Source organism: Mya arenaria, chromosome 8, assembly GCF_026914265.1.
Source record: "Mya arenaria isolate MELC-2E11 chromosome 8, ASM2691426v1".
NCBI classification, from domain to species: Eukaryota; Metazoa; Mollusca; class Bivalvia; order Myida; family Myidae; genus Mya; species Mya arenaria.
This window is the reverse complement of record NC_069129.1, coordinates 28,251,330-28,264,364: the sequence shown is the minus strand read 5'-3', so window position 1 is coordinate 28,264,364 and position 13,035 is coordinate 28,251,330. Positions and strand designations below refer to the sequence as shown.

The 13,035-nt window shown below is 32.7% G+C and overlaps 1 long non-coding RNA gene across 1 annotated transcript; it reads right to left on the bottom strand.

The window, feature by feature from the left end:
* Window positions 1-1,533: 1,533 nt before the first annotated feature.
* Window positions 1,534-12,287, bottom strand: LOC128244727 (uncharacterized). The gene is made up of 4 exons (XR_008262980.1): window positions 12,210-12,287; window positions 9,140-9,217; window positions 6,290-6,423; window positions 1,534-2,858 (listed from the first exon to the last, which is right to left on the bottom strand). It is a non-coding gene; the product is annotated as an uncharacterized LOC128244727 (long non-coding RNA).
* Window positions 12,288-13,035: the final 748 nt, after the last annotated feature.

Sequence of the window (13,035 nt, the reverse complement as noted above, 5' to 3'; positions counted from 1 at the left end):
TCGTGTAACATTACAAGTAATTACAATATTCTTTGTTGAATGCAAACATGCATTTAATCAATGCATTTTATTACTTGCTACAGTTAACTGATATTGCATATCTCTATTTGTAATATCCGCGCATTCCAGAATTTGAATTCTAGGGTAATGTAAAGTGTGTGTGTTGTGATAATTGCAAGTTATTCAAGGTTAAATGGCAGTAAATAACCATGGTAACAGTTACTGTCCTTTTTTAATAACTTTATGTTCTACCCGATGTGTATGCATAACATTACTGGTTAATTCCTCGACCAAAGTACTTTTTTGGAGCTAGGAATTCCTCGACAAAGCCCATTGGCTGATAAATTCGCAGGAGGTCTTCTATTGGTCAGAGATCCTAATTACTTAATTTCTAACCGACTGTCGGGTATACAAGCGACTAATTTACCAAATCTGCAATTCAGTTCGTTTCCTGATCGTGTGGTTGGATTCTTTTGATAACTTTTGACCAGAAACACATACTGTAAAGTAAATATCCTAAAATTGCTTTGGCATTGAATAATGGGACAGTAGTAATAAAAATACCGATGCATTGGAAATAGATGCTACTGTTATTGATAAACCATAGGTTCTTGAAGTTGCACTGTTTGAACTTGAAATATTGAAGATTGAAATTGAAACTCATTGGAATGACAGAAAAAAAAATCCTTGTTTCACATCGGTTAATAAGACGCCATCCTGACAGAGACTGAAAGAAAGAGCCAGATGTTTTACAATATGGTGAACATTTATGGGTTATTTCAAAATCATTCAAGCGGTTCACGAGATTTGGAGCGGACACGATATAAAGTCATATTATAGTAATATGAACTTTGACCTAGAGGCTGACTTTGACCTTGAACTTAGCTAGTTGTAACATGCGCTATGCACATCGTCTCAAAATGGTAAATATCTGTGGGAAGTATTTTTAAAATCCTTAAAACAGTTCCAGTTATATGAAGCAGACACGAAATATAGTCATATGACATTTGACCTCGAGGTGTGACATGGTGAACATTTGTGGCAAGTAATTAAAAATCCTTCGAGCGGTTCAAAAGATATGGAGCGGACACGAAATGCTGTGGTATCGAGTTTGACCAAGTGTGACCTTGGTCTTGAACAAGGGCTCTACACATCGTTTCAATATGGTTATCATTTGTAGGGTAGTTATTTTAAAATTCTTCCAACGGCTCAAGAGCTATTGAGCAGACACGAAATCTAGTAATGTTATAGTCATATGACATTTGACTTCTAAGTGTGACCTTGACCTAGAACCGAACGGGTTGCACATCGTTTCAATATGGTGAACATTTGTGGCGAGTTTTTTTCAAAATCCCTCAAACAGTTCAAGAAATTGGACACGAAATATAGTCATATGACCTTTGACCTCTCAGTCAATGACCTTGAACTGAGCTGGATATGACAGATCGACAGACGGACAAGTCAAGCAAAAACAATTTGTCTACCCATTTATGCGGGGAGATATAAATATCAAAATATTAAATAACACAATAGAATTAGACACATTTAATAGATGAATATTCATAGCCTTACAATCACAAACTTTGTCAACATCCTACACTCAGAGGCACTTTCATCAAGTGTTCTATCACAGTTGAAAAAAATTCTAGGTACAAAGTTTTCAACATCTTTATGATTTTATTCCTAGAATATCATTTATACTGGAAACTGAATTTGAGCCTCAAGAATTGTACTGAAAGTACATTTTTAAATAATATTATGATAAAAACTATTAAGATTTTTCTGCAGTCGATGAAAAAAATATTCTTTAAACAGACATATCTTCAGTATATATTTAACGCATTTAAGGTTTTTTTACACGTTTTAATTAAGCTGCTAAATTAAATATTGACTACGTAACCTTTTTGGAAAGACATGAAAATAAATGAGTGACATTAAATAAAATACAATGCCACTACTTTTTTAAAAAAGTGCCTTAAAGTTTGTTTTTTCTTGTCCTTACAAAGAAAAGGGAAGCCTTCAGTCCGTTACAAGACAGGCACATTAACCATTTACATGTTGCAACACTATAATGGTGAGACCTGCATTAGAGAGCCCATTCTGGTCCAAGATAAATTTTCAGTGATATATATATTCAATTATTTGAAATAAATCAAATGCATAATTATTATGATTTTAAATTTATCAATTTAATATCTATATTATCAATAATTATCTGCAGAACAGCACCGAAAAAACAATTTCGTCTGAACTTCATCACACTCCAAGATTGTTTCACCAAACTATTGCTTTATCATTTCAGTAGATACTAAACAAACGCATTCTGTTTTAAATTTTAAATCTTTTACATTAACAAAAAACACATCATCACAAATAATTCAATACATCTAGAATCAAGATATTTGTATACTTATTCAATGTCAGTATTCATGATTGTGTTCATTTTCTTGTAACTTTTGCAAAAGTGATTGCAATAACATAAAACAGTAACAATGATATGAAACGTAAAAAACAAAAATGTATCCTTTTTCTATGATTGAAATTGACTGAAATTAAAATGTCAACGTCCATTGTGCAACATGTTTGAAGGTTTTTAGAACTTTAAAGAAAATTCTTAGTTTCGTTTTAGTAACATGTGTTGCAATGGATGCCAAAACTGCCAGTTCATATTGAAAGAGTTTCATGATTGTTAGCAAATCACAGAAAAAAACATGAACACAAACATAATAAATACAATCAGGAGTTTTAGTCCCTAATGCAACATTAAAACTATTTGTCCACTAGTATATCAATCTCTTGTTTTTTCGTCCAGCACCTGAGGTCAGCATGGCTAATAACTGCTTGGCTTCGGCATTAGCCTGAAAACAACAAAACAATAAAAAAAATATATATATTAATGAATAAATAATAGCTTTATTACCGGTATATGAATTACACTTTCATGTAACATTCAAACAATGAAACATTCTACATTCAATTCATTTTATCAACTACACACATTCGACACATAGTTATAAGTAATTTTTAATCTGCCTCATCGATAAACAATAGTATAGATTATTTTCAATACCTTTAGGGCCTATATGTTAAGGCATGAAAACAACTTCATTAAATTTTGTTTGTATTTACAAATAAAGAAATAATAACAGGTTGGAACACACCTCTTAAAGCTGCACTCTCACAGATTGATTGTTTTGACAACTTTCTTTTTTTTTGTCTTGAAATGAGCATATTTTTGCCTAAATGTCTGGAAACCAGTGATATAAGCCTGCTGACAAAAGAGCAGATCACAGTTTTCATATTTCCATTTAAAAATAGATGTTTTATGGCTAAAAGCTTTACTAACACTTTATGAAAAATGGAATTTTAGGCAGTTTACTGAACAATTGAGATCTGTTCTCTTTGTGAGTTATTATGAGACCTTATATGATTGATTTAAGGCACTGATGCCAAAATGAGCTTATTCTGAGAAAAAAAGGCTACAACTGTCAATTTGTGAGAGTGCAGGTTTAAAAGCTTCTCATTATCCTGCAAAACGGTCAACAAAAATGATAGCCTTCTTCTAAAGGTAATTCAAAATTGAATAACAACTTACATTCAAAAGTCCAATGTTTACAAATTCTGCAATGGTATTCAATATGCAACTTAAGTTATATTATGGTCATACATCATAGACTTTATTCACTCTATTGGTCAAGTAATCGGATTAGCTACATTGATCTTATAGCCAATTAAGACTGATATTGAATACCAGCTCATGTCTTTTTTTCATTCTGAACTTTTTCAAAATCATTTGTATGTTATTTATTTCGTGAGGCAGACAAAATCGATTAGCTACATAATTTAGAGCCAATTAAGACCAATATTGAATACCAGGCCATGACGTTTTTCATTTTGAACTTATAAATAATTTGATGTGGGGGGGTATGTCCATTCAAAAATGAGTGTGAGGGATGCTTTCGGGAGGGACCAAAGAAATAAGGTATTTTTGTTTATGTCAGTCATGCCACCAATGAGTCAGGTTCACAATAATAAACAAGAAATCAGTTGATGCATAGCATCAAGTCGGCGCAATGAAATTCGAAGAAAAACGTGCATGCAAATAACCAAAAAGTGGTTATTATTTCAATGATAATATTTGTTATTATGTTGGTGTACATATGCTTGAAGGACATTATGGTTAATATTATAATATTGTTACAATAGTTAAGCCCAGAATTATAGATATTCTGTTTTTTTTCCCAAGCTAATCCTCCGGTTAAAACTAAATTATAACAAAAATATACATACGTTTCTTCGGAAGAAATATGGTCTAGTACATAGATTTCAATAACATGAAATTCACCTTTTATTTGTACCGGCATGTTATGTGAATTCCTTGCTTTATATTTTGTATAAATATTTGTAACACAGTCATTTCACTCATATGAGTATATAGAACGGGGATAAAAAATAATATACATCAAGAGGGAGTTATCTGGAGTTCATTCTTTCGAATGACATTTTCAGAACAAACAATTAAGCTCAAGGTTAAATTTTCAAAACTCGGCATTTTTGTCGTCACCAAGGGAGATTACTTCGTAGGAGGTTTACAAACATAACGGATATTGTAATAGTACCGTGTAACCTTCATCTTTTGATATCAATCGGAACACCTCGGCCTGTATCTATCTCGGAGATGGCCGAGTTGTTATGACTGAGTTGGTATTTAAAATCAAAATTTTCAAAATGATAACCAGGGCTATTATAATTTAAGGTTTCATTATCAATTAAAGAGTAAAGTTTTATAAAACATACAAAAACTTCATATTTTATCACTAAACTATTGAAAGCAATGTTCTGCAATTTATGAACTAGTCCCTAAATTGGAATATTTCTAAAGTAATATCAAATATAAATACAAGAGCTGTCGTAAGACAGCGCGCTCGACTACGCCGCTTTGACTTAGAATTGAATACAATAACGATGTAATATGTGCCTGTCAAAAGCAATAAAACAACCTAATTATAAAGTGAACAAGAATCGAGATGTTAAAATACCGGATTTTAAATGATTGGCAGAAGAGATTCAGTTTCAACTGCTTTTTTCTATTGTTTGTAACAGTGACCTTGACCCTAAGGGCCCCAAACACAATCCCATGGAAGTCCTCCATAAACTCTTCCTGCATATCAAGTTTGGTCATAGTATTTCAACCATAACTATAACAGTAATCTATTTTAAGTAACAGTGACCTTGACCGTATGGGGCCAAAAGGCAATCCAATAAAAGTTCTGCATAAACTTGTCCTATATACCAAGTTTGGTCACACTATGTCAACCCTTACTTGAGTTATTAGTACTAACCATATTTCTTTTTAGCAACAGTGACCTTGACCTAGACCATAACTCTCGGGGCCCAAAACACAATCTCAGGAAAGGTCTCTATAAACTGTTCCTATATACTAAGTTTGGTCACAATATGTAGACCCTTAATTAAGTTATTCAGTACCAACCCTTTTTCCATTAATAGTTACCTTGACCTTGATCCTAGGGGCCTCAAATGCATTCCCAGAAAAGGTCTCCATAAACTCTTTGTATATACCAAGTTTGGTCTCTTTATGTCAAACCTAGCTAAAATTATTCGATACATAAAGGATAATATGGAGTTATCTAACCTCATTATGAGATGGCCCTGAACAAATTCATGAAGTATTTAGTCAATTGAATAAAGGGTATTGAACGTATAAGTGAAAATCCCAACTTGCCCTAAAACTAAAACATGCCCTAAAACTTTAACCTAAGTCAATCAGGGGCCATAACTTGTATTAAGGATAATATGGAGTTATGTAACCTCATTGTGTGGTGGTCCTGACACCTGAGTGAGGTGTTTAGTCAAATGAACGAAGAGTATAGTAGTTATTAATAAATATCCCAACCTGCCCTAATCTTTAACATAAGTTCCATAGTCAATCAGGGGCCATAATTTGTATAAAGGATAATATGGAGTTATCTAACCTCATTATGTGATGGCCCTGAACAACTGTGTGAAGTTTTAAGACAATTGAATGAAGGGTATTAGACTTATAAGTGGAAATCCCAACTTGCTCTAAAACTTTAACCAGACGCCGACGCCGACGTCGGCGCTGGGGCGAGTAGGTTAGCCCTCCATATTCTTCGAATAGACGAGCTAAAAATTATATGCACAGCAAAAATCGCATATTTGGGCCATCTAAACGATTTGAAACGATTAAATGGTGTGGTGCGTTCAAAGACCATCCACACTCAACAACTAAACCGATAGGATTTCCTACCCTTCTGGCATCCGGTGTGTTCATGGGGTAGTCCCTGCAGCGGCTCAAATACTAGTACGCCATTTCACCATCCTGTAGCTTAAGATAGGTCTTGCCCAACATCAGGAGGTTCATACTGTAGAAGTTGGGCTCAGCTACAAAAAAGGGGAAGCTAAGTATTACCGTGGTAATGGTAGAATGCGTTCAGCTTGGGTAGCATAAAGTTATGAAAAAGTTAATGCTGAGCAAGTTTTTGAATTATGTTATAAGGTAATTTGTTTTATTCGGCCGCGAATTATTTTATTCCTCTGCGAAAAAAGAGAGATTCAAAGTGAAATAAACGGGGATGAACGCTTTGTTTGTAACGCCGTATTTGATTCTGGATATAACGCTACTCAATCGACAATGCACTTCGAACTTTTGGCAAGGTCATTTTCTTTTCAATATATAAACAACAAATCAAAATGTAATAATTTAGACCACTACAGTACCAAATAGTTTTAATTACAATGTATATCATCAACTTAACCACATTTACAACACTTCTTCATGCAAACAAACATGCAATTTCCCCCATTTATGACACAAAATGTACGGGGTCGAAAATGTTCTTAACAATGATACTCAATTGCATTGACATGCTCGTACGACATGATATTGTACAATGGTACACGTTTGTTTATCAGAGACACAAACTAGTAAAAAATGGAAATAAATTTTTGAGAATGATAAAATGAGATAACAGAAAAGATCATTCGGTTGTGATTACTTTCTCTTGTGTATTTATCGCGATTTGAATAACCACAAACTTTGCTTATCTGGAAATTAAAATGCAATTAAAGTGTTTATATGAAATAAATAGTGTTCAAACTATATAACAGCCCTTCAAGCCATATCTCAAGAGTTCACCTTGAAAATAATACATGTACATGAAAAAGAAATTATGTCGTGTGCTTTTTTGTATGGGTTTATTTTTGTGATTCCTTCATATCATGAATGCAGAACTTGGCTTAATAACTATACGCATAATGGTGACATGTCTTGAGCCTGTTGAAAGATCCTTTGACATAAACATAATGCTCTTCGATGAAATTGCAATGCAGAACAAACAGATTTGTTGGATTGATATCCCCCCTGCCAGATAAGGCAAAGAAGATGACATGGATATCACGTGTTGGTGAAATATTCAAAACAAAACATGGAATATGGCTGCAGAGTGATGGACTCTATTGAACATTGGATATAAGATAGGAGTTTGTTCGCAACTGTTTAAAACAAAAGCATATCGTATATTGTGAAGCATTAAGATTTGACCTAGTATCCTAAATTTTGGCCGCAATTTACCCAGTTTCAAACTTATTAAAGATTTGATCAAGGCCATATAGGACCAGAAATATTTTTAAAAAAAATATAGCCTCAAAGTTTAATTTCCAAGGTTTTTCAAAGATTTGATTTAGTGACCTTGTTGTTGACCATAGTTTTAAACTAAGCCAAGAGTTAACCGAAGCAAATTCTGATTCAGTTTCATGAAAATTAGTTTTTAGAATGGATACTTTGCCTCTGTTCACATGTTTTCTTTAAGATTAGTTTTTGACGACATGTGCACCACGTGTTACTTTTAACATAAAAGGGTAACATTCTGACCACAGTTTAAAAAGGCTGACCTTCATTATGATTTTTTGAAAGTCCCTAAATAAATGGTCAAGATGCAGCCCAGACAACCATTGTGACAACTATGCCTTACTCACCACAAGCGGGTTGGACAAATGGTTGCAAAATACAATCTTATGCAAGAAAATCAGGCAGTGGACGGTGTAATTTTAATATATATGCCAACCTTTGTGGGCATTAAAATGACCCCTCATAGACAATAAATGGCTAATATTAGTTGTGGTTATTTTATGATGTTGTCGGGAAACTCCCAACAAACTGTTGATTAATTGTGCCCTCAGGGGCCATGACTTTTTAGAGAATATAAAATGTCAAACAAATTGCAAGTGCCAAGCTAAAACCCTTCCTATGAAGTTTCATGTGTTTTTGCAATATGTTTGCCATAACTCTAAGTAAATAAAGTGAAATGGTACACCAATTGTAGTTACACAAGTTTCATTGCTGACCGAATTCCGATGAAGTTTCAAGTGTGAATGTGCAAAATTTATGGAGCTACATGCGATAAGTTGTTTTCACACCATTTTATATCAAGGGCCATAAACTCATGTTAGACTAAAAGAAGTCAAAAAGTTTGAGGTGGAAAATTTCTCATTTGGATCAACATTCCTATGAAGTTTCATGGGTGTTGGTGCAATAAATTATGAGTAACAAGTGACAAAAGCTTTTATGGTGTGACTTGATGTGACATGGCGGGAAAATTTCATCTCCTATATAGTATATATGTACCGAGGGGTATTATATCTGCCTTAACCACATGATGACTTATAATCAAAATTAAGCATAAACAATAGTCAGAGATTGGGTTTTCGTACATATATTAGCTTTTAAATTTTAATTTAGTGTTTCAGTGTTCAGACATTTTAGGTATTTGTAATGAAACTTTTATGATGATATCTCTTAAATTGTTTAAAATACAGTGGACAAGAAATAACATTGTGCATTTTGAATACAAAAAGTGACATCCAATACATTATGCCATAGACATGACATCATTACGAAAGAACATTATTGAAATGACAAGCATCATTTATGAATTGATAAATCCAACTAGTTATATGATGCGCATTTTTAAAGTTTAGAAGAAATATTTGTAATAAATATGGCCGAAGACCAAAGGGTGGGGTAGCAAACAGCTTGATGGCTTTAGCCACAACTGAGCTCAATTGATTTACAATAACCTTAAAAAGTAATGTCCGTTACCTTATCATAGGAAGAAGTGGGTAACAAGCAGAGGCAACTGTCCTCAAGTACCATTTCAGCTCAGCCATTGTAAAACACCTGAAAACAAGACTTAAGCGTAACATAATCTATGGTCTTCGGCTTGATGCCTTTAAAAACATTGGCCTTTTTTACTTGATTGTAATGTCATTATTGGGGTATGAACGCAATTGGGCTGGTCAGAGTTTGCGTGGAGTCGTTCCAATTGCGTTGATACCCGCATAATGACATTAATCCCGCAATGAATGCCTTAAATAAATAATTACATACGTTTCATATTTTGCAATTGAATTCTATCACGTCTGTTTTACACAATTCCGAAAATTTATTATCAAATTCATTATGCTCCAGTTCATCGCAGCACGATTAAATATGCTGTTTTCATCCTCAAATCACCCTGTCTCTCTTCTTTAGCACCTTGCCCTTTTTAAACCCTATTAAAAGTCCAGTGGTTCTTTGTTGAAGAGTTTTTATCTATGCCATTAACACAAAATATTTTCAAATAAAATTAACTTCATAAAGTCTGTCACTATTAATATCAATAACCAATCGAGATGAAACTTGAAATCTGAGTGTTTTGATTTAACTGTAACAACAACTGGCAAATAGATTGAATAGAATTATCTAAGGATAATGATAAAAATGATATTAAATACTGACCACGAGAACTTAAACAATAAAAGTACACATAATACCAACCAGTGACCAAGTGAATGTATAGAAGTAGCATCTTTGGGGATAAGTTCAACAGGTCTCTGATAAACAGAAGTTTAAAAGGTTTTGGTGTTATTTTCTGCAAAAGTCCCCAGTGGGTGAATTTTTACCGTAATCCCTATCAGTTCTTTACTTACGTGGAGATTGGAATATTGTTTGTTATACGGATATTTCCTTTCAAACAAACTGTCCACTCGTCACTTTGAAAAAAGGTTTGAAATGAGCAAGATAAATAACCAATGTCATAAGCAAATGAATCAATTAGTGGTCAAAATTCTCTTTTGTCCAATAAGAAGGCAGTATTTCAATTTTGAAACATGAATTTCAGTTAATCAGCAGTCAGCTGTGTTATAAGTCATATGATGATATTAATCCTTTTCTACGTTATGTGTTAGAAAACATTTTAAAAATTATCTACAATACATACTGAGAAGAAACAGAATCATAGAACATATCCAGCCAATTTAAACATAATTAAAACATATCTTCATATGAAAAGTTTATATTAAATCCAGTGCGTAATGATTGGGTGACTTTAAAGTTAAACAATAACTAGAAATTAAACGAAGATCGAACATTGTTGAAAATCGGTTGTGTTCCTTTAGTTGGCGATTATCGAAAATGATTTACAGAACTCAGTCATCGCTACCAATAACAAATTACTTTCTTTAAACTTAAACAGCGGCATTTTGAGATAGACAAAACAACAAACTCTATCACTTGTTTTTCATAGTGTTTACCATTTCATGATAAATTGTTGTACAGCTTATTTGTGAGTTTTTTTAACATATTCTTTCTCTACATATAAACCCCTTTTAAAGAAACCAAAATAACATAGAATCACCTGACATCAAAAACTGACTAATTTGGGTCGAATACCGTAAAAACTCATTTTATAGATAGTTTACTATATCGAATAACAATTGTAAAATACTTTCAGTCATTGAACTAGAACAAAAACGTTTAGATATGTATAGTGTTATAAGAATACATCTGATTTCGATTTTAAATGATAAAAAAGTCACTTTCACAATGTGGAAAAAAACACTGGCCCCATTTTCTCGAAACTTCTTAAGCTTAATAGGCTTAAGTCGCTTATTCAATTAGGCAAAAATACATACTGAAAATGGATTTTGAAAAATGAAAAATGGTTTTTCTGATAATCATACAGATTATTCCTACATATTGTCTAAAAATAACTGAAGAAGTAAATATAACACATTTTATAAAACAACAAAAATAGTAAGATTGGCTTAATCCTGTTATAAGGGAATTAAAAAGTTTCGAGAAATTGGGGCCAGGAAATTGCATGATCTAGTTCATTTCAATCTACTTGGGGGACTATAAATCTGGGGTTGGTCAGATAAGGATTACAATTTGAAAAAAGTTGTCCCTTATCCCTTATAAATGAGCGTTTTCTTTGGTTGTCATAGACTGAAAAAGCCTTATCTGATCAGCAATATGTATGCTTTAGTAGTGTCATTGTCTTAGCCTACTGCACTCTCGTGTACCATTAGTGTTTTGATGTGTATGGTGACTCCTTTTTTGTCCAATGTTGTATAAGCAGAATCATAACATTGCCCCTAATAGTCTGCAAATGAGTTAAAACACCTGATTACTAAACATGTCTGGAATTATTTTCTAATTTTATTTATTTGTGCATCGTTTAGCTAGAAGTGTTGTGGAAAAAAGTTATGATATATAATTATATGCTTTTTCATAGCACAGAAATTAAATGTTATATATAGTACAATGATTAGATCTTCAAGTGTTTATTTTATTCCAAAATACGTTAAAAAATAAGTCTTACGTTCACGGTAACTTTGTTACCACATTTGTTTGCATGCAATTGTAAATAAACTATAATATGCTTTGGATAGCATACTTTATCTATCTTTGTCTCTAAGGGACACAATGTCTGATATACTGCAGTCTAACTCCACATTGTAGTTATTCATACTGAATATAATGTTTAACAAAATCCTATGTCTGTAGTAATTTATTTTATTTAATACTAGGGTATGAATTAATTGCCATGTTACTCTATTTAAGATCTTATCAATCGAACCCATTTCGTATAAATCAACAACGTAACAGCATAGACTTTAATATATATATAGATTTATATTTAAACATGAATGGATATCCAATAGACGTTGACGAAGTGTTTAGTTCATGGTAATTGGGTCACTCGTTCACATGTACTGCACCATGTCAATAATATTGCGATGGAATGACTATTGATCGGTACTAATATGAAGTTTTCACTGAGTTATAAGGAATTGACAGACAATGAAAGAAAAACACTATGTTCATGGTCATCACCATTTTCTTGTACCTGCTAGAACGCAATTTTGTGGTTTAAGCCTTTTAGCATCTTCATTTTCCTTTTAGCCGAATGACACCCGGATGGATATTATAGAAATAGATCCATATCACATATTAAAAAGGAAAATATGACCTATATTTTTCATTAATTTTGACAATTTTGACTTAGTTTCAATATTAATTTATGAAATACTTTAATTGTTTACCGGAATGGCATAATTATAGAAAAAATATTGAATATATATCTTGTCTGGTTTACACATTCACGTTCAAGTATGGATAACATGTAACAAATAAAATGATACCTTTCAGAGGTTGATCTCTATACAACCGGCAACACTGACATTTGATTCTATACAGCTATAAGGTATCTATGTCGCAAAATATTTTAATATATTTTTACAATATTTCTTAGCATACTAACAATATTGAAGACCAAAAAGCATAATATATATATATAGTCTGACTTCATTCAATTATGAATTAAACACTGAACAAAACAACAAGCAAGACATACATTGGACTATTTACAGTTATGAACTTGACAATTTACAAACATTCCCCCACAGGACAGACAATGGACTCTTTCCATTTCGTTGGGCTCTATACTGTAAAGTGTCAAATTTACAGTAGTTATTCAATTACAGTTATTAATTGGACAGTTCGATGACGTGTCATAGGACAAATACTGGACCCTCAACAGTTCCTGATTGAGCACATTACAGATGTTCCCGGATAGAAAAAGACTTTGGACTATAACAGTTAAAAATTAGACATTTTACAGATTACTAATAGGACAAGCACTGGACTCTTTCGAGTATAAAGTTGCAAATTAG